At 37.7% G+C, this 23,990-nt stretch overlaps 1 protein-coding gene across 3 annotated transcripts in view; it reads right to left on the reverse strand.

Moving 5' to 3' along the window:
• AUTS2 (activator of transcription and developmental regulator AUTS2) overlaps positions 1-23,990 on the reverse strand; it is a 1,138,147-nt gene that overhangs the window by 854,109 nt on the left and 260,048 nt on the right. The gene's annotated exons all lie outside the window — the stretch shown is intronic.

The raw sequence follows: 23,990 nt of genomic DNA on the forward strand, positions 1-23,990 counted from the left end.
CTGAAAGGGAAGGTGGGAAGGACCGGAAAGTGGGATATGAGAAAACCTAAAACTAAGAAATATGCCTCTCAATTGTTCTGAAGCCCTAATGCCACCACAAATATATCATTTCTATTATTGTTGAGCAAAAAATTCAACTAAGCACAAATACCTATCCATAAATGTGATTACAATGCTCCCTGGGACAGTGGCTTTCCAGCTGATTCTGTGCTGGGTCCAGCACACAATATTCCCTGAGGAGGCTGAATGCACTCACTCCCCAAGATGGTACATCAATTATGTTTCAAAAAAGGAGTACTAAGTACATGCACTATTCAAAAACAGCAGCACAAGACTGAACATACCAGGGCCAGGAGGATGTGAGCCAGCAAGAAAGAAACTGTCAATTCATACCACTAAAATGTTTCCTTAAGGCATTATATTTTTACCACAAGTTCCTCTGAGCATCCTTAATTCCTATCCTCTTTGCAAAATGTAACAGTATTATCACCAAGATCAAAAGCAACTTTTCATTTACTCTTGTGTGTGGCTGGGGTGGGGGAAAAGGGTAGCAGAAGGGTAATGGATGTTCTGGAATATAAAGTAGCATCTGTAGAAACTACAGGCAAGAATTTCAGGCCACACAACCTAGTGTAGTTATGTGCCTGCAGGCAGCTCAGGTCATACTGAGATTCAAAAAGACATGGGTTCAAGCCCTGTCACTGACATTATTCATTACAAGACTTGGAATACGTTACTGCAAATCTGAGCCCACATGTGAAATAGGCTCAGGTATAACCAGATTCCATGCATGTGCATGTCCTTTGATCCCTGAGAAATGTTGTCACATTAAGCACTGAGACCAAAAGGATTTGGCACTCTATCATTTGTAGAATAGATATGATCTCCTTACACTGAAAGCGCTCCTTTATAAAGCCTCACTCCTGCATAATTTCTCAGTGTCGATGGTCCTAAATGCACATTTAAAAATAATATAAAACCAGAACAAAAATTCCCCTTTACCCATTTCTCCTCAAAATACCACTCTTTCCTCTCCTTCATAGCCAATATTCTTGAGGCATTGTCTATTCTACTACTTCTACTTTATCCCAACACTCCCCACTTGACATACATGAAGCTCCTAGGTATCTTTTCCACAGAAAAGCCGCTGCCATTCGTTTGGGATCTTGGATCTTTATGACTCTTTTTCCTTAGTCTCAAAAGCCCTCCCTTCTAGAGCTTTCCCTTTTCTAGTTCAAGGACTTTCTGCAGTGCTGACTACTCAGGGAGGCCTTTATATACAGCAAAAACAATGTTCTCAGGCTTGTACTCATTCAACAAATTTTTTTTTGTGCACCTAGTATATACTAATAAGTACAAACTTTTCACTGTCCTATAGTGCTGAGAAAACAATTGTGCAGGGGGAAAAAAACACCCTTGTTTCATGAAGCTTAGGTTTTGGGGGACAAATACTAATCAAATCATATACTTGCAAACTGAACTAACTGCTCTAAAGGAAAGGTAAAGCCTACTAAAACTGGGATAAATGGTCTAGTCCAGAGGAGTGGGTTGTGGTTGAAGAGATGACTGCCATTTGACCTAGATTTGAAGGTCTGAGCAGAGAGAACATCTGGTGCAAAGATCCTGAGGCAGCTGACAGCATGATCCCTTGAGAGAATGAGGGCAGGGACTAAGTTTCATTCATCTCAGTAACCCCAGAGCTTCACATACAGACTCAGGCAAATAATAGGTGGTATGTATACTTATACTTGCTAGGTAAACAAATTAATGAGGCAACTAATTAAAGTACCTAGGCCTACCTACAATCCACAATAATTACTTCATAACATCCCAAGCTGCTTCTAACATGGAGTGAAGCAAGTTAGAAACGCTGATTGAAGCAGGAAAACAAAAAGTCTGGCAAGACGGATGGCATGCAAGAAAGATCAGAGAAGAAAGCAGCTCCTAAAACAGGAGAAAAGCCTTGTCCTTGTACCAAAACGATATAAAAGACAACAACCTTACATGGCAAATGAATTCCTCTGGTCTAACTTTTAGCTGCTATCACTGCAGATGATTTACCCTATGCCACTGAAGAAGCAGCTCTCCTGAGGCAATGAGGATGGGGTAAGACATGGTTAGGAGATAAGTTGAGATTAAAGCAAGTGCCCATGGCCACTGTCTGAGAACCTTGCACATTATGCCTAACACACAGTAAATGTTCAATAAAGCCTGTTAAATTTATTCTTTTGTCCAGTCTCCACTACCAGTCTGCTATGTCAGACGTTTGCTCAGCACAAACTATTCAATGTTTAGTCTCACATGAAATTATGATAATCAGGTATCATGAAAAGACACTCAGGTAGAATGGCAACACTAGCAGAAGCAACTAGTTGAGTTCCATGATGGACTTCTATATAATATGATTAAATTGCACCACTTCTAAGAATAATATGTAAACTCCACACAGGAGAAGAAAAAAAAAAAAAACAAAACACCTCCTTTCTTTGTTATGCAACCCACCTATTATGCGTGTCATATGCATGTAGAGTATCAGATTAATAAAAAAATGATATTTAATGATGTATCAACTGTCATCTCCATCTCTTTGGAGACCAAATCTTTCATACCAAAGTGCTCCTAAATATATTGAAAATTATGTGCAATTCCATAAAATGTGAATTAATATTTATGAGAATATGGTATATTTTTTCCAAATTCATTTTATTTTCATGTAGCATATTAATCAAGGAATCTCACTGCACTGCAGAATAGCTACACAGCAAACAGACCCCATGCTGTGACATTAGCTTGTAAAAGACCTGCTGAAATCTAAGCGGCACCAGTACAATCATCTTAGCTCCAATTAATATTGAGATTTTGAACTCTGGAGGGTCTGAAGAGGGAAGAGTGAAAGAAAGACCCGAACAAAGTGTGTGCAGGGGTGATGGCTTAAGGGGTATCCAACCTTCCGGCATCTCTGGGCCACAATGGAAGAAGAGTTGTTTTGGGCCACACATTAAAAACACTGCAACACATAATTATAAAAAAAAACCCTCATAATATTTTAAGTAAATTTACAATTTTGTGTTGGGCTGCATTCATAGCCATCCTGGGCCACGCACAGACTGGACACCCCTGGAAGAGGTAAAGAAGGTATGAAGTGTTTTAAAAGTTTCTGTTATGTGAAAAGTTTGTATTTTCAAGAAATAGAGATTTTCTTTATTCTTTCAAAGATACAATTTTATTTATAAATTACTATATAGGCCCTTTTGCACAATTCCTGAATAAACCAGACCACTGTTTCTTCATTCCCTATATAAATATTTACTGACTGCTATGTACACATTAAAATAATCATTTCATTTTTCATTGATTGCCTTGGAGCAAAAAAAAAGATAAAAACTGTTCACTATAAACAAGGAGAATTAAAGACAAAGAGGTTAATTATAAACCAATCAGCCTTTAATATTCTAAAGAGCTGTGCACACAATTACATATATATGTATATGTGTACATATAAATCCACAAACCACCAACAAACTATTAGCAACTAATTTAAAAATCTCCTTAAATAAAAATGGGCAGTCTATAAAATAATGCTATGACATGGGGACTAAAACTGTCTAGTTTGTAAAAGAACTTTTTAGGATCAATAAATGATGATTTTCTAAAGCATGATAATTTATTAGTCTACCCTGATCTAGGCTAGTGATTCTCAATGAAAATTAATGTCCCCAGATAATTCTCAGGAAGGGAAGCATTTATCAAACAAGCATTGGGAGGAAGGAGAAGGGCAGAATGATAAGAATGAGATCAGGAAAAATGCTTTAAGGCCTTCATTTGACAATCACAGTAGAAGCAAGAAAACAAGAAAGCCAGGAAGCCAACAACAGAAAGGTGGCTGTGAGGTAAAAAGATTTAGACATATTTGCTGGCAATAGAGGGGGTAAGTGCACAAGCCATGCACAACAGATGGGAATAGGTTTCATGAACAGTAGAAATTATGTGATTTTTAGGTCATAGGTGATGGAGGGCAGGGTCACAGAAGCATACATGCTGAGAGGTCAACTATTCAAACAATTTCCTTCAATACTCAGCCTTCCTCAAAATACATAATCCTGCTCTAGACTTCCCTTTCTCAAAACTACAATCTTCCACCAAAGGTTTCCTCTGCCATTCCTGAATTTCAAAAGCCGACGGTTCAGTGTTGTGGAAACTGAGGGGGAGCAACAAATTGCAGATGAACACTATGTGGGGTTGCAGGGCTCCATTTACTGATTACAGATGAAGCCAGAGACAATAGCAAATGAGGACATGATTTGCCTGCCTTGCATGAAATAGGTTTTAGAAAGAAAATCTCCATCTGATTTTCCAACCAAACTAATCCGAGGGCAGCTCATCACTTACAAAGCATCTGTGGTATGTGTTCCTGCATGTGCCCATGTGTACCTATGCTGTTAATGAGGGGTGCAATTTAAACAGAATCTCCTTCTGTTAGTTACCTGATTGATCTTAGAGACTTACACTAAAAATAAGAAAGAAGCCAGGTTGGGGGGGGGGGGGGTAGAGGGGGGAGAGTGGTCTGTCACCATCAAAAGACATTAATGGCTGTGTGCTGTCATTTTAGTCTGTCAAGTCCTTTGCTGGTTTATTGTATTACAATTGTACTTGTTATTGAATGCTTCTACAAACATTGATTCCATAACTTCTCTCAAATGCAAAAGAAGTGAAAGGATTTACAGCAATCGTAAGTAGTCAAAAGTTAGCAAAGAAACATGCAGCCGTTTTTTTTCCCTTTTCATTGAATTTACTGGGGTGACACTGGTTAACAAAATTATATAGGTTTCAGGAGCACAATACAGCTCTTTTAAAACTTAAAACTTGTATGGGTGTATTCACATTGGTCCTGAACTTTGAAATTTTGAACAAATGGACTTATTAACAGGTTTTCAGGACCTAAACTTTTTAGTAAATAGAGGAGACTGTAAAAATTTACAAACAAGATAACCTATGTGGCATTCAAAAAGTAATCCCTTATGTTCACATTTTTAAAAAACAAATCGAATTACCTACTATGTGCCAGACACTTCGTCAACTATTAGAGGTATCTAAGAAAGGATCCCTGCTAAATGAGGGTAACAGGCAAATGAGCTATTTTAATGTTAAAGTGGCTTAGGTATAGAGTAATGAAGGTTCTCTACTGCTACCCTCATACTGCAGTAAAACTGCAGCCCTGTATTGGCATAAAGATTAAAAAAAAAAAAAAAAATCAATCAATGCAACAAAACAGAGTCCAGAAGAACGTGCGTGCACACACACCAACAACTGGTTTTCAGCAAAAGTATAAAAGCTATTCTGGGAAGAAATAATAATCTTTTTAACAAGTGCTGAGGGAATAAGTAGATATCCATATGCAAAAAAGAATAATTTTATCTATGTCTCGATGTAATTTAAAAAATTAACTCAAAATATATCATAATCCTAAATGTAAAAACCTCATGGAAAAAAGTGGGACAGCTATAACTAAACAACAGCAACAACAAAAAGTAAAAAACCTAAATGTAAAGCCTAAAACTATAAAACTTGTAGAAGAGAATATAGAAGAAAACTTTTGTAACCTTGTGTTAGGCAAAGATATTTTAGATATGACACCAGAAGCACAATCCATAAAAAAATGTTAATAAATTACACTTTATCAAAAATTACAACTTCTATTCTTCAAAAGACACTATTGAGAAAATGAAGAGATAAGCCACAGAATTGAAAAAAAAATCTTATAAATTGCATATCTGAAAAAAATTTTTATCTAGAATATATTTTTTAAATTATCAAAACTTCATAAAAATAAAACAAGCCAATTTTTAAATGGGCAAAAGATCTGAACAGACATTTAACTAAAGGAGACATATGGATGGCAAATAAACACATAAAAAGATGCTTAACATCAGTAGTCACTAGGGAAATGCAAATTAAAACCACAATGAGGTATCACTACACACATGACTAAAATGGAAAAGATATGACCATACCAAGTGTGGACAAGGATATGGAGGAAATTTCATACACTACTGGCAGGAGTTTAGAATAGAACAGTCACTCTGAAAAACAGTTTGGCCACTGTTTAAAAAAGTTCTAAGTGCACCTACCATATCATCCAACCATTCTCTTGCTACTTAGTTCCCCAAACAAACATAAGTACATGTCACATAAAAATCTGAACATCAATGTTTATGTGAGATTTATTATAGCCTGAAATTGGGAACAACTCAAATGTCCGTTAACAAATGAACAGATACACTGTCATGTAACTCAATGCAATATACTCAACAATAAAAAAGAATAACCAATTGATACACACTGTAACATGAATAAATCTCAAAATAATCATGCTGAGTAAAATAAATCAGGCAAAAAAGAATACAGTCTGGATGATTCAATTTATATACATTTCCAGGAAATGTAAAATAATCAACAGTAACAAAAAGTAGATTAGAGGTTCACTGAGAGAGACAGGAAGAGAAGATGATAGAGGGATAACAGAACACTTTTGGGGTGATGGACATATTCATTGTCTTGATTGTGGCAATGATATTCGGGGTATAAACACATGTCAAAACTTATAAAATTTTACACTTTTTATTTATGCAGTTTACTATATGTCAATTACACATCAACAGCACTATTTTAAACTGGTAACCATTGCCATCACGCACAATTAGCATGTTATTGTTACCAATACCAAGATTACATTCAGCATCTATCAAAAGAAACTCATTTTTCAGATTTCTGAAACAAAGGGATAACCACATTCTGGTTTTAGCCCACGTGGCCCTAAAGCTTCCACAGGAGAAAACTTAGCTGTGAACACCATTGTCGCAGTCAGACTGAGGAGCAGTGCACATGGTCTACACATCATTCTCAGGAAGGAGTTCACACCGTTGCTTTATTTTCTTCTAACAGTCAATTCTCAGTTATTCAGATGCTGACTTTTTGTAAAATTTTCCTATCTTTCTTTCAAGGATCCTGGTTACTGTTTTATCACAACCTTTCTCATAAACACTTTAATCAGAAAGCAAAGAAACAAAACAATTTTTTACTGTACTCGATATAAAAAAAGAGGCAGCTTAATCAAATATACTTAATACCTGACAGCTACGACATAAGGGAATCCAAATGGAGAGGAAAAAAGTCAAAGAGAGAGAGATTGAGATAAACAACAGACAAATTCTGTATTATAAAAACATCTGTCAAAGGTACAGTGCCACTGTTAGAGGGGAGAAGCAAAAAAGGGAAAGAAACAAAAAACCAGCTGCTGAGAGGCTCTCGTCAATTCAGCTATGGGATGAGATCACAACTATCAGCTTAAGTGAGATTTTTGCACACACTGTGAATTGAAAACATCCCAGCAGTCTCCCATTCCCATAGATAATTGAGAACTGGCTGCTGTTAGACTTTAACACGCTCAAAGTGGTTGAGTCCCTGGCAACCAGATGCTATTGCTTAAAACAGTTTAGGCTCTTAGCCCTGAAGGATTCCGAAAATTGGATTACAGTCCCTCCAGATAATCTGAGAAATACAGCATGACGAACAGGAAACCTTAAAAAAAATTAACTCCATAACAGCAACATTCTGAATCCTGAGGAAAGCATGACTGAGGCAGAAAATCTCATCAGCAAGGGCTTAAGGGCAGTAACATACATAAAGGGCAAATCAAAAAAGTGAAAGGAACCCACACAAGAGAGGAGGACGGAGGGACACAATGGAAGCCAGAAGAGAAAGTGAGCACCAAGCAATTCTCAGGCCTTTCAAAGAAAGGTCAGGAAGGGGTCTGGTTTGCTACCTTAAGAGAGGTGAGCAGAGCACCCATGTTTCTATCGCTTTTTCATCCACTCAAATCTATCCACTTAGGTCACAGACGCATTTGAGAGGATGAGTAATTCCAATATCCACTTTTAATTGGCCATTATTTATTTCTTGACTAGGCATTCCATGCAAAAGGTGGGAAAATAGTTAATTAATGTACTTACTACACTGTAACAAAATAATTAGTAATTGGATCTTCCCCTTAATACTCTGGTTTAGCTCCATGTGATGGTGGCTATGACTTCATCATCATCCTTGAATTCCTAGCAGAGAACACTGTATGAGGCACACACTAAGCTGGTTTTGAACAAATGAATTAGAGAAATAGAAATGCAATGGGTGTTTCTGTCACTCTAGAGGTTGTTCCACCATGCTATGAATAGGACTGCTCCATCTCCCTTTCTTGGAACAGCTTTCAACCCTATCTAATTATTGCCCCTCATTCATCCCGGAGAAATCACTACTATCCCCCTATATAAAAAAAAAAACAGATGCTTCAGGCAGTATCATACATCATTTTATTAAGTCCAAGAGGAGAGAAGACAAAACAATAAAGGGGACTGATTGAGAAAATGTCAGGCATTGCTATCATTATTGTGACTTGATATCAATGCCAACTTACCATTGACTGGGTCTCAATACCTCTCTATTCATACAAAAATAAAAAATGTTGGCATTATTATCCAGATATTCTAGACAAGGATCCTGATTGGTCATTAAAACCTCTTCATAGACAGATATTTGATCTAGATTAGTAACAAGGTACAAACCTTGTTATTTTCCCTTAAAATGTTCCCAACCTCTTCTCTTCTCCAGGTACCCATATACAACCACATCTTCATTTTAAATGACCCATGTCTCTACAAGTATTCCACAAGTAGCTTACCAATAATGTTGTAGTTATTATAAGTGGTGTGTGCCAAATAGTTATTTCCCTGTCCTGGAGGAGATCCTGGAAGCGTGAGGTATTCTAGCTTTCATTTGGGAATGGTACCCTTTTCTGGGCTTGCATTAAGATTATAGGGGAAAACAAGAGAAAACGAGGTATGCACCAGGAATCCAACCTGAAATATGGATATCTGGCCCTAAGTGAATCTTTAATTTACTTGAGAAAAATACAGTATATCTATTCATTTTACTTTTCTAACAGAGTAAAATTTAATTGACCACAGGAAATAAAGATTGGGATTCCAAGCTATGGAAGAGTCCTCAGTTCCTCTCTGCCATGGTATACCAGTTCTGATCCTCATTCTTTCCCTTAATCTTCCTCAAAAGAAAGCAGGCGGGGGCAGTAGATCCTGACATAATATCAGAATCTTACAAAGGGGAGCAAAAAGGAAGACCACTAATAGGTCCTTCTAGCTCAGGATCTTCCTCACACTGCATGGGTAATTGTTACATCCTTTCTCAAACTAATCTTAATTGGTTTCTCGAGGACAGAGACCAATCTATTTCAATCGCTGTAAGTGAGGGTCCTCCATGGGTTGATTTTTTAGGTTCCTTCAACCTCTCTAATGTTATTGTCCTGGCAAACTATTTAGCACATACAAAATGCTCAGCAAACATAGCTTAGAGTTCATTAATTCAGTATAAGTTTTTCTTCCAGAACATATTTTCCAGACCTTTGAATATGTCTGTGAGATTTCTTTTACATAAGCATCCTCCAAGTTCACTGTTCCAACTTAGTTTTGATTACAGAAATAGACATGATTTGCTGAAGGGTAAGATCATTTCTGAATACAAAGCAAAGACCAATTTATGATTTTTCATAAACACTAATACTTGTATAGTCACTTAGAGCTGACAGTTTCTAATACCTTTTTAAATCAACATCTCATTTGATTTCCTAATAACCCTACAGAGCAGGCACCATGCTTTTCATTTTCTAAGTGAGGAAACTGAGGCTTGTAGACAAGTGACTTTCCAAACCCAGATAATAAGCTTTGACAACACACTATGTATGGCTCCAATTCTGCTCTCATTCCCTAACACCAGATCTTTATAGCCTTATTTGTAAGTGTCAGGACTATGACCTTTTCCTGGAAGAAACTTTTAAAATTATAGTTTAGTATTTTCATTATAAAATCCTTCTATTCACCTCCATTTCCCCTCCAAAGCATAATTAGGGAAAGTCGATGCCTCTTCTGTCAAATACCTGAAATCTTTCTGAAGGATTTACATCGAAAATAAAAATCTAGACAGAAATAAAAACTTTGGATTTTCTTTAAAACTGACAATCTTCACCATTTTATTTCAGGGGTGAAAAGTGGCAGACGATGACACCTTTCTGACCTTAAAAAAATAAGCTCAATAAACGATCCAGACCCTCAATTTCACATGCTCTGCCTATGTGGCTCAATAAATATTAATGAATAATGACAACAGCTATAAATACCCATAGGTGCAAGAAGTCAAAATTCTTGTTTAGTACATATTGCAAATGCTCTATCACTAAGTGAGGCACTCACATGGGTTCCACGGTAAGTTTTCCAAGTCTTGGAGTTTTTCCATACAGTTCTATCATATGACTCTGCATACTCCCTTCCTCTCTTTCCCATCACCCATTCACCCCTGTCTTCTATTTCTGTTTTTTTCCAGAAGGATTTTCTTTCCTTTAGCATCATATGGGTGAAAATAAAATAAACTATCCTGCAGGCTTACACAAAACATAAAAAAGTGCTTAACATGTACCCACTGACCTAAGAAACCAACCAAATAAATTTCTGAAGCTATTTCAGCAATGAGAGTAAATGATAGTTGAGGAAGGGAAAGATACTGTCCTTTTAACTGGCTACTACATTGCTCTAAGAGATGAAAGGCAGTATCAGTCTGCATAAGGAATCAGATGCTAATTCTGAAGGAACTATGTCATGCGAAGATGTCCAGGTTTTTACCAAATTTCGTGAACAAGCCACAGGCTTGTCTGTATACCAAAGCTGCCTATAGACAGATGTAGTGATATTTAGGTACTTACTGAGTCTATCAGATTTGACAATGAAATCAATCTCTCCCTTTAGAAGCTCTGGGTTAATGACAAAGTTTATTAAACTGCAGGCAGTCATTCAGAAAAGATCAATAGAGACATGATTACAAAGTAACCAAGGGATTAAACACAAGATTTATCACAAAATTAAACTGAATTAAATGTTCTCTGATAGCACTTGAAATGCTGTCAATACTTTTAACTCATAATCTATGCTTTCTGTGTTTACCTAATAGGTAATAGGGATGTCTGACTTCAGAAAATAACTGCCATATAAAAGCATAAGCTGTAGGGATTTGCTGACAGAAATGAGAGTCCCTTCTGAAAACATTCTCTAATTTTCAAGAAGCAGCACCTAATTTACCTATCAGAGCTGTCCAGTTAACTCAGTGTTTCGAGTTTCTAAATAAATACCCCATTCTGCCCATTCCTAACACAGGCCTATGCATCCTCACAGGTGTACAAGTACCTCAGAAACTAGTCTGCAAATTACAAACTTTAAACAATTTCCTTCTCTCCTCTCACACAGAAGCATGAGGTGTGACACTGGCCTTTGGTCTCATGAGGAAAGGAGCTGGGAAATGTTATCTGGTTTCCCTCTCATCCTGGTAGAATTTATTGATGCCACCACAAGCTCAGCAAATTATATTCATAAAGGTGAACTTGCCATCATAGCCTATGAAAGGTAACCACTGGCTAAACAAACTGGCAACAACATATACACTCAAATCAGCAGAGGAGTCGATATACATGACAGCTGTCAGAACTGACATCAATACCCCAGTGAAAGAGAAAGCTCTGCAGGACCTGAAAAGATAAAGGCCAAGCCTGCTGTGTGAGGTTGGAAGGGTATGTACATGAGCAGATGGATTGGTAGAGAAATGTGAAGGGGCAAAAATTGAGTCTGCAGTTTAAACTATACCTTGGATGACAGACAGTATGTATGAGGGAGGCTTTCATTTTCTTACCTTGTCCATTTGCTATCATATTGCTGTTGGTACACTTCATTCCACAAATGGCACTGGCCCTGTAGTGATGGCCAGCGGACTCCAGTGATTTCAATAGTAACCCAATAGTAACCCAGCTGTTTTTTCAAGTGGGGCAAGAGTTGGGTTGGGAACAAGATGTTGAGGCTGACACCACCCTGAAACTCCATCATTCCCTCATCAGCATACTGATTTACATCAGAGCAACCACTTTTCTTCTCAGCAGTTACCTAACCTTACAAAACCATTTAGAGCTCTATGTAATCCCAAACATTCGTCAGCTCCTCAGGGAACAAGAATGCCATCAGGCAGGCCTGCTGAAGAAAGGGAATCTGCACCCCACCCAAAAAGCTGGGGCTGCTTCAAAGTACACAGAGCGAAAGCCTCTTAAGTTTATACTACTTAATCATATTGATAGAGATCCCATCAGTTTCTTAGATTATAGCCCACAATAGCAACTTCATTCCAAGAAAACTACAGCACTTCACTGCTATACACTTCTTATTCATTTCCTATTTCCTCCTCTGTCTTAGATCAATCTAGTCCTGACACAGGCAGGTGCTCCGGTGGCAGTTAGGTCTGGGTTTAAGGACTGGTATTGTCACTTTGTGGCTTTGTAACCTTAAGCAAATGTCCCAGCCTGCGCCCATTTCTACTCCTAAAATACAGGGGTGGAGTTACAAAGTTTAATGAAATCTATGGAAAGTGCCGAGGACATTTCCTAGCATAAAGTAGACAATAAATAAATGATAATGTGAGGAATTCCTCTTCTTAATACAATCATGTTTAGTCCTTACAAAGGGGAACTGTTTGTCATTATAAAAGGTAATATTTGACACTGGAGGATTTACCATGGCATCTATTCTCCATATATCCTCAAGACTGTGTTCACTAAATGTCTTTCAGTGTACTACGTGATATACTTTATATTTATAACACTTACTTTAATTAGCACAACACCCTGTGAGGCCTCAGTTTTCTCATTTACATAAAATGGGGATTTATTATGGCACCTAACTTACAAAGCGACAATTAGGATTAAATAAACTAATATAATTTCTGGAATACAGTAGGGTTAGTTATTTTATTACTATGAATTAACTGGACCAAGGTCACTCAGCTTGAAGACAGCACTAGTACTCAATGCAGAGCTGCATGGCTGTAGAACTCATGCCATTATAACACCTTCAAACTGAATGCAGAAGCCTGGGATGCGGTCTGGGCATTGTCTAAGACTTATACTGTGGTTTGGGACTCAATGTTTCCACACTTCTCAATAAGCACATCACTTGTTCTATTTAATCTGTGAAGTAATGCAAAGAAAGTACAATTTGCTCTTTGGAATAATAACACCATATAAATTTCCATAATTTCCCCCCAAGTCTGTCTTCTATAATTTATAAGTGCAAACAAGAAAAAAATTATCTGAAAATGAAAGAAAAAAATGCATTTCTCATAACCATCTGAAATGGAAAGATGGAAAACTTGAGGAAAGTTCAGCCCTCTACATTCATGACACATCCACAGTAAAAGACCACCATGTAAACCATTCTTAGAGACAGGCAAAAAGAAAGCCTAAAAAAGCATTTGCCACTGATTCTATCATAAACCTCTTTCAACTGCTTTAAGTGAGCTGGTTTTTCCAAATGAGATATTTGTCCATTTAATTGATTGATAGATAGATAGATAGATAATAGATAATAGACAGATGGATGGATGACTGATAAGTGCATATGAAATCATTACTAAATACAGTTCAATATGAAAAGATTACTATAAAGCTTTCTGCCAGACCCTAGCCTTGAAAGAAATGGGTTTCCTGAATTATATTAGGGAACCTCTCAATGTACCATCCCAAACATTCCTGCACAAGGTTTAGTGAAACAGGAGGAGATGGGAAAAGGCAGGAGGGGGAAAAAGCTCTCCTTCACAGCTGAGCACTGACACATACAGTACTGTTTGGGAGGCAATTTTATGTGCTCTTAGTAGTAGATTAATGAATGTAATTACCTACCATTGTGGCTGTGAATGCTGCAAAAACTATAATTTATAGAGTGCTGTAAAGTTCTAATGTGTTTTTATGTCCATAAGCTGCTTAACCATAATCTAATGCATTTGTACAAGAACAGCCTAAGTGGCTCTCAGCTAAAGAGTGAACACAAGTGTCTGAACCTCAGCAATTCTACTCATATGTCTTTATAACCCAACACTGTGTGGTAAGCATCTGAAGGAAACAGCTGCTGAATTATACAAATAATTCTAGAGACAGTGACAAGGTTCTCTGCCTCTCTCACCATGAGAAGAGTTTCTGGTTGACAAGGGACTGCAGACCTTAATTAAACATTGGAGTGGTATTCTACACATGCTTGGTAGTTACTTTTTCTTTTATCACCATCATCACCACCCTCTACTTTACTCCATCTACCTTCACCCCTTCCTCTAGAGGAAGTGAGGGGTGGTAAGAAGAACCCAAGGGGAAAAATTACCTTCCCATCTGAAAATATCCCACCTGACTTCCAGCTTAAAAAAGAGGCGCTTCCAATATATCGTCTTTTCTTGCCATTGTATTTTTAAGGAAAGGGAAATATTTAGCTCAACAGTTCTCTGACATCTAAAGCAAATTATCCTTTGAGACTACCTCAGTCAGGGGTTTGAAGCATCTTGTATGGTTCTATGGATATATGATTATGGTGATGAAGATGAGGGTGGTGGATGGTCATAGTGATGTTGGTCATGGCTGATGCTCATCAAGTTTACTACATGCCAGTATCACATCACACCACAATCCTATGAGCAGGTACTCCTGACAATCCATTTTCAGATGAAGAGACTGAGGGTCGTGATTGAAAGGTGGCAAGGCAGGTGTTTCAGTTCAGCTTTTACTCCAGAGCCTGTATTAAATTCACGAGGCAAGTTACTTATTTAAGGTTTTCCTTGCCTGTAACATAGGGATAGTAATAGTATTTACCTCACAAGAATGTTTTGAGAGTTAAATAAACTAATACATATAAAGCGCTTCAAACACCGGTGTCAGGACCTAACCAATGGTTAGTCCACATGGCTCATCATTACAATTACTACTCCAGAAACAGGTAGAATATGAATAAAATAGAGGGGGATAAGGGTGAGAAGATGCTATAAGGGACACCAAAACCCATCTACATTTTCTAGAGAGAAACTGGGAGCTCCAGAGAGTTACCCTGAAATACAACAGTAGCTAATAACAGATAAAGCAGCAGCATCAAAGTGCAAAAGGTCAATTCCCACTCTATTTCCCAAAACACAATACTGAGTGAACAGCACTCCCAGAAGGAATATGCCAAAGGGTTCTCAGTTAAAAGAGCAAAACAGAATCCCTCAGCGGTAGGAATTCCCCGTTTCTTCTCCTGTTTTTGGTGGCAAAGCAACAGGATTTCGGTGAGTAAATATTTTAGTACACATTTTTAAAAAGTAAATACCTTCAGGAAAACACAAGGCTAGAAACTATTTAGAACTATTGTTTGACTACAGAGACATAGTGGCATTACATCAGTGGACATACAGGGATAAGCAGCCAGCTCTAAGACACGCAATCAGGGTAAATTAGTATCATGGCTTATAAATAATTGATGTTCTTTCTAGTTAAAATGTACTACTCTCCAGCATTCAAAGTATGAGATGTGATTTGGATTCAATTAAAGCTCTATCCTGTCCAAAGAAAGAAATATTGCCTCTCAGAGACAGCCATGTGGCTGCTTCTTTACTTCATACGCCAGACTGTTATGTGGAAGATCCACCACTGTCACAAGGGGCTGCTTAGGTAGTAGCTATACTATCTTCCCCAACAGAAAAGTGAAAGGGAAGAAAGTTTGAATATAAATGACAGAACAGGGAAAATATTTCCTACCTCCTAAAAAATTAGCTTTGACTTTGATGTGAGCACTGGCCCCTGTTCTTCGGTCTGAAAGAAGGGGTGGGGGAGTAGAGATAAACCATTTCCTTAAAAAGCTAAAGTGGAACTGGGCATAATAAGGCTTTGGGATGTGGCCAACCGCCCCCCCCACACACACCCCAAGGCTTGCCCATCTTGAGTTTCCCTGCTACAAACTGCTGTTCTCCACTTTCTCTAGTAAAAGAAAGTTGCTAGTCACATGGAAGTCCCCAAACATCCACCAGTTCCTCACCCTACAGGCTATCGCCCTGTTGTTTGCTCACCTCAGTCTCTCTGTGGGAAGAGGATCCTAACCCATCTCCTCACAGTCTCTCCATACACACACGTACACACCCATCCCTCTAACTTAGTTCACAATGCTGTCCCATCATCTTCAGCAAGTCCACTTCTATCTCATGACTCCTGTCAGAAACCCATGGCTTCCCACTGCTTGAACCAAACTGACAGGAAGGGCTCTATCTCCCCATGTGCCCTGACATCACTTACCGGTTATGTCTCACGAACAACTTCCTCTCTATCCATGTTTCTTAAGAACAAGTTCTCCCTCCCAAACATTCTTAGCAGTTTCTGTCTACACCAATGTCTGAAAGAGGTCCCACTAGGATAAGGCAAAATTGTATTAAAGTATTTATATGTGGTTTTCATCTCATTCTTTAATAGTTTCTAACTTTGTATATGTTTTATATAGTACATACATAAAACTAAAATGGTCATTAATTGCACAAATAAATTCATTACAGAGCACACTGAAAGAAAAACTAAAATGAATTAAAATATACAAGGTCTGTCCAGAAAAACTCCAGCAATGTTAATATAACAAGAACAGTTTGTGCAATATCAATGTAACCTGGCAGCCAAGGAGAGTGGACTGGAATGTGCATGCATGAACAATGATGGCTTCACTGTACTCATCAGTGGGGGCAGTAGTCAGCAGATGCCATCGAGTGAGTGTGTGTACTGTGCGGCCATTGCATTCAAAATGACTGAGTACAGCAACAAATCTAAATCAAATTTTGCATTAAGCTTGGATGTTCCTCTGTGGAAACTATTCAGATGATTCAGAAGGCCGGAGCTATGGGCAACTGGTGATTGGCAGCTTCATTAAAACAATGCATCTGCTCATGCATCATGTCTCATGCAGAATTTTTTGGTAAAACATCAAATCACCCAGGTGACTTAGTCCCCTTATAGCCCAGATCTGGCACCCTGTGACTTCTGGCTTTTTGAAAAACTAAAATCACCTCTGAAAGGGCAGAGATTTCAGATCATCAATGAGATTAAGGAAAATACATTGGGGCAACTGATGGCCACTGAGAGAACTGTGTGAGGTCCCAAGGTGCCTACTTTAAAGAGAACTGAGGCATCATTGTCCTATGCACAGTGTTTCTTGTATCTTCTTCAATAAATGCCTCTATTTTTCATAGCACATGGCTGGATACCTTCTGGGCAGACCAGATTTATAACAAGGGTGTGCTTATTCTAAGTGTTTTTGCCAACAGGGGCAAACAATAAAAAAACTTTGAAGACTTCTGGTTTAGACTACACAGAAGGAAGCAAATACCTTGGTAGTAAAAACCTTTTCCTGTATTTCTTTGAACACCCAAAGCTCTTAACACTCAAAATGTCATTAAATAATTCATTGATAGAGTAACTAGACATTACAAATCACAGCCTATGCACCCAGGAAGATTTAGAAAAGGGTGCTCTGTGAAACCAAATCAAAGCAATGGGCAAGTAAACCATTAGACTGCAAGAAATAACCACATTTAGAGCAAGTGTTTGGATCATCTTTTGGTTTCAAAAATGTAATGACAACTTCAGAGAGGTAAAAGAGCTCCAGCTAATTAGCGGGCAGCCATCAAATACACCAAGTATTATACAACTACCCCAATGATTTATTTTAACAAAAAACATCAGGGATTTGCCTATTTGAATACAATACTGTATGAAACAGAAATCAAGGGAAGAGGTAATAATACTCGCTCACCAACACATGTTTTTCTCAAGAGGTAAAATACATATATCCAACTTCCTCCCATCACTGCAACACCCATAGTCAGATAGGTCTGTGTGACCTGTCATTTCATCCGGCAAGCTCAAGGCTGCAATGCCTTCATAGATACTAGATAGATGGTAACTGGAAAAGATACTCAATCCTTATTTCAATCCCTGCAGTAAAGTTTCATGAAATTCCAGATCAATCAGGTTGCTTTCGCAGTTATATCACTGCTAGTTCTAGATTATGAATCTCTTGGAGAAGACTGCCACATCATATCTAATCTCCCATAACACCATGCCTCGGCCTTGGTAGGTATTCAATAGAAGTCTGTTGTATAAACATTGCAAAAATATTTTTAAAGCTTAAAATTCAATATTTAATAAAATAATCCTAAAGTCTCCAAATATTTTCTACACATAAATGATAGGGCATTTTTCAAGCTGTTTGTGGCACATAGAGAACTGTGAACCATTTCTAAGCTCTACACAAAATGAAACCAGGAGTGGGCATAATTAGTCTTTTTAACCCTTTGGGTCTCATGTTGACAATTTGATCAGGGCAATCATAGTTGAGTTAGCAAGAATAATAATAGTCATATTAATGCGATAGACCTTAGCACTAAGTTTGCAATCTAGCTGGGACAGGAGCAAGAAACAATTTCTATTCCAAACTACAGAACAAAAAATGACTGAAGTGACTACTTTGTTATGTGAAGTACTAAACTGTCTTCATTTAGATGAAGAGGAAAGAAATTAACTCCTTCTACACAAAAATGTCTCAGATGAGCAGTAAGATTTTTTTCCAGTGGTATAAGAAAGGTTGAACTAGACTTTCAAAAGCATATATTTATTTGATATATTTCCAAATGCCCAGACATTCGAGTGCAATAGTTTAGAATAAGGAGAGCAAAACGGCTCATCCAGGAAGGAGTTGGGGGAAGGAGAAGGTAAACAGAGAAAGCTGGAGAAATAAACATGCAAAGCATGATTACAATGAATTCACAGGGTCTAGTGAAATATTTAAAAAAAAAAATTTTAATGGTTTGAAGATAATAGTCTGGAGAGAGCCACTGAAGGTTCTTAGGAAAGGGGGCACCACAAGTTGAGAGTGGACATGCAGTATGTGTATCCTGTAAACCCTCCATCAAAAAGATGCAAGACTTGGGGGTGACTCCAATTGATTCGACTTTCTTATTCTCTGCCACCTCACTGTTACCCCACCTGTCATTACCTTAAATCATACCTTCTCATCTGGACTTCTATTATCAATATCCTAATTGGTGTCCATGTCTCTAGGTTTTCACCCAGTTGCTGGGTGAAAGTCTAAGCATGTCACTCCCTTGTTTGAAACCTTCAATGGCTACCCATTAATCAATTCCTATCTCCTTGGCCTGAAGGCCTTCCATGATATAAGCCCTGCTTATAACGCTAACCTCATTCATTTCTTGTCATCATTTCCTACACCTCCTCCCTCATGACGCACTTACACTCCACACCTACTAACATACTGTAAGTTCCCCAATTATGCTAAGTGTCTCTCTTAACTCAAGTTTCTTTAAAACTGTAATTTCCTCTGCCACTAATATTATTCCTTCTTGGTCCCCCTCAGCTTGGCTGTCTCCTACTTAGCTTTAAGGTCTCCATTTTCCATAAGAAAACACTCATTCCTTTCAGATTATAGTTTTCCATGTACTTCTCCATCCCTTTACCAGTCTACACACCTTTCAACGCCAGTGTCAGAGCCTTGTTTGCTCTCACATTTCCAGCAAGCAGCAGAAGGACTGATAGGTATTAAGTGTCAATAAACATTAGATCAATGAATAAATAAATGTTTTCCTCTACTACAGGGACAATCCTGGTACATAAAGTAGGCGGTTCTAGCCATTCTCTCACACATTCTCCCTGGGAAGCAGGATGAAAGAAGTTATTCATAGTAGAGTATTCTAATCAGATCAAATCATTCTCTTTGGATAGGCACCATCTCTATTTCCCTTAGTATTTCTAACAAATCAACACGTGTTTTAAGTTTAATATATGCCAATTTAGCTCCCAATCTCAGTAAAGAATCAGTAAGGGTGGTAATAATAATGGCTGTTCCCATTTACTACATACTCACCACTGGCCAGGTGCTGTGTTCATTTACCTAGCCCTCACTACCTCCTATACATTAGGAACTCTTCTTCTCCTACCATATGAATGAGAACATTGAGATTTAGAGATGTCAGGGTACTCAACCCTGGCTGCTTATTGAATCTTCTAGGAAGCTTAAAAAAAAAACGATGCCTGAACTACACCCAAAAGCAAGTAAAACCCAAATGCTAGGGCATTTTTCAAAAGATTTTATGTATTTATTTTGAGAGAGAGGGAAAGAGAGGAAGAAAGAAAGAGAACATCAACACATGAGAGAAACACTGATCAGTTGCCGATCTCACGTAAGTCCCACCCAGAGACCAGGCTCTCAACCCAGGCACATGCCCTAGCCAGGAATCAAACTGGCAACCCTCCACTTTGCGGGTGACTCTCAACCAACTGAGCTACACTGGTCAGGGCCAGGGCATTTTTTTAAAAGTTTCTAAAATGTATCATCAGGATTAAGAACCACAAGGTGATGTGTCTAAAATTCTCCAGTTTCTATGTTGCAGACAACTGAAAGTCTGTTTCCAGAGCCTGACAAATCTGTTAAATCACTGCACTCTGTTAAGCAACTTCTCTGAACTTGTAAGTCCTGGAACATTTATTATTTGTCTTCAAAGTATGAGCAGGCAATAGCCTGTTGATTAGCAAAATGAGGGTCTTTTTAGAATATAGATTGTAAGAAGTGCCATTCTGAATGTCTAAGTCAACTCCATGGTTTTCACTGAGAAGGCAAAGAGGGTTCTACAAACCCTCTTTAACAGTAATGCTCCTGACTGTATCTTCTGCTTCTGCTTCCTACCAGACACTGTGGGGGATGCAATACACAGTGGATGTTAATATTCCACCATTTAATTAAAAAAGAGAGAGAGAAAGAGAGAGCTTATTTTCTCAGGAGGCACTAGAAGCCCAGAATTTTCCCTGGAAATGATAGGTAAGAAGAATAAAATGAGTTTTTAATTGAGGTGGGAGGGGCTAAAATTTTTAAAGCCTATCTTAAAACAACACTTTAGATACTCCAGTACTTCGAATGCATTAGAAACCAAACACAGAAGCACTTTGTTCTAATTTCAGCACTTAGAACAGAATTCAGGTTCACATTACATAATACTTGACACTGATTTATTAAGGACATACACAACATGACAAGAAATGAAGAAGACAGAAGAAAACATTTAAGCAATTTATAGATAAAGGGACAAAAGACACAGTAGATTGATATTCTAATCTTTCCTACCCCTGAAGCCTGAGCTTCAAAGAAAGAAAGAAAATAAGAAATTATCCATGATTTTCTCAATGTAAAAACAAGAAGAGGACCATCAACACTGGCATGTCTCTGCCATGCTCTCTTACCTATTAAATTCAGGGTCAGCTTACTGGGTGCAACCTGTGCAATCGCCCAGAATGAAGGGCTCAGCACTTGGTTTAATGCTCTATAATTTTATCTTTCAGTTTGTACTTTCTACATGATGTCTGATGAGAGAATGGAGCTTATGTATGAACAGAGTAAATTTATGTAATAGGCAAGTCTGCCATTCTGTGCTGCCCCATTTGCCCATAGCATTCACAATGGTTCATGAACACAGAATTCCGATTCTGTGAGAGGTCAGTAAGACTCAGAGTACAAGGTAAGCATGTTGTATCTATGATAGAATAAGAGGAGACACTGACAAGTCATGGAGGCCATGTTTTCTCTCCTACCCAGAATTTGGCTTGTAACACAAAAAAAAGGAGGTAACGATGTACTAAGAACTCGGACATCAAAGAGTTCACACTCATTTTCGAGAAAAATATATAAAAATGGGAAATTTTATAAAATAAAGCAATGTTTAATGTCAGAAGTAAAAGATATCCAAAAATGAGACAATTAAAATTGCTTAGAGATGAGAGGGAGACTAGAAAAAAAAATATTAAGGTGAAAAAGGGTTCTTGAATAAGACTCAACAGACTTTTTGACATCCATATTATTCAATACACCCAGAAACACATTATAAATGCTTATCAAAAGCTGGTGAAATTGTTTCTCTTGTCAGCCTTCCATAATTTCCTCTATGGCTGTACAGAATGTCATTTTTCAGAGTCTTCTGCTTAGGTAATTCAGAGGTCAAACCACATTTTCCAACAACACCTGCCCAAGCATTAACGGCACACTGCCTCAAACTCACATGTCAACAGTGGTTGATCTGCTTCATCCAAAAGTAGCAGTCGTACAGGGGCAATGACTGTTGCTCACAAGAAGAACTGAGGTGTATTATAGGCATGCACTGAACCAAAGGCAAATACTTCTTCCAGCACAATGCACAGGTATGAGGACAGCTCTTCATTTTCCAAGCTAGCAGAGGGGAACACTGGTGCAATTACTCCTAAACTGCCTAAGCCCCATATCACTTATATTTTAAAGTCAATACAGAGAGTGGAAAGAGCAATGGCCCAGAAGGCTGAGATCAAGATTTAAGTCCTGCTTGCTCTTATGCAAGCATTTTCACCTACCAGAAATTCAAATTTCTCATTTATAAAATGGGGAGACAAACCATCACTGCTCCCTCATAGGTTAACATGAGAATCAAATCAGAATATGAAAAAAGCAAAGTGAGGAACAAATGTGGCAATGCTATTAAGTTTTGGAGTAGTCTTAACATGATTTAAGGACTTAGCTTCAAAATTAACTTGTATTCCTGCACATAACCTGGGTGGCAGAGGGAAGAAACTTAGCCTCAGTTAATCAAGACTGTGTTATGGATATTTATGAAGGAAAAAATTGTGCTGAATATGAGAAATGGTTACAATTTTTACTGAACTTATTGGGGGGACATTAGTTATTAAAATTATATATGCATTTCAGGTGTACAATTCTTTAATACATTATCTGCATATTGTATTATGTGTTTACCACCCCAAGTCAACTCTCCTTTCATCATCATTTATCTCCCCTTTACGCTCTTTTGCCTTCTCCCCACCCCCTTTTCCCTTTATAATCACCACACTGTTGCCTGTGTCTGAGTTTTTTTTCCTTTGCTTAATCACTTTACCTTTTTCACCCAGCCCCCAAGTCCCTCCCCCATAACAGCTGTCAGTCTGTTCTCTATATCTAAGAGTCTGTTTCTATTTTGTTTGTTAGTTTATTGTGTTCATCAGATTCCACACTGGTCACAATTTAAAGGAAGAAAAATTCTACTGGAGAACTTTAACATTCATCTTTGACACATGCTTTATGATCTATCATGTGCAACAAGTACATACATGTGATATGGCTACCACTGCTTTGAGCCAAATATTCTCATCCCAAAATGAGTAGTATCTGCTCAGGTAGCAAAAAGATAAAGCTGAATCCTAGGATAAATTAACAATTCCAATAGCCATTAGAGCTTATAATTAAGTAGCATAATACAGTATCTACCTGACTTAGGAATTTTACAAATAAACTGTTTTATAATTTGTCCATAACAAGGAAAGCTTTAGGGGTATTTAACATATGGTAAATTTAGATTTATTTATTTATAACATTTTAGTAAGTACAACATTTTATTTCAAATATGTGCCTTTGTAAGGTTGCTAAATTAAATATAAGACATCCAACTAAATTTGAGTTTCAGATACAAATTTCTACTGTAAGTATTCCCAAATATTGCATGAGACATACTTACACTAAAATATAATTCTGTTTATATAAACTCAAATTTAACTGACATCCTATATTTTAATTTGCTAATGCTGGCAGTGCTGCCTATTTCATATCTTTCTGTTGGTTTTATTGGGAAAAAATATGTTGGGTAGGGGAAGAGGGTAAAACAAGAAAAACAGAGTTAAAGAAGTTAGCTGAGAACAAAAAAAAAAAGTTTTTTGCTATTTAGTCTTAAGTGAGATGAACAAAAGTAAGAAAATGTTTATCTGGTTTTAGAACCATAGTCCCAGGTCAGTGAACTGGATGCGAGTTTACACAAAAGCAAGAGGCCAAGGAGGAAATCATATACCAAAATTCAAAACCTGAACATCACTGACCAGGAAAAACCAAAAAGAGAAAAAAGGTATCTACAACCACATACACAAAGTAACAAAATTGACATTTCTGCAATACAAAAAATGTGGGCAGTCCTTTTTAAAATAAAACAATTCC

Source organism: Pteronotus mesoamericanus, unplaced genomic scaffold, assembly GCF_021234165.1.
Source record: "Pteronotus mesoamericanus isolate MK-2021 breed Mesoamerican mustached bat unplaced genomic scaffold, CSHL_Meso_final scaffold_167, whole genome shotgun sequence".
NCBI lineage: Eukaryota > Metazoa > Chordata > Mammalia > Chiroptera > Mormoopidae > Pteronotus > Pteronotus mesoamericanus.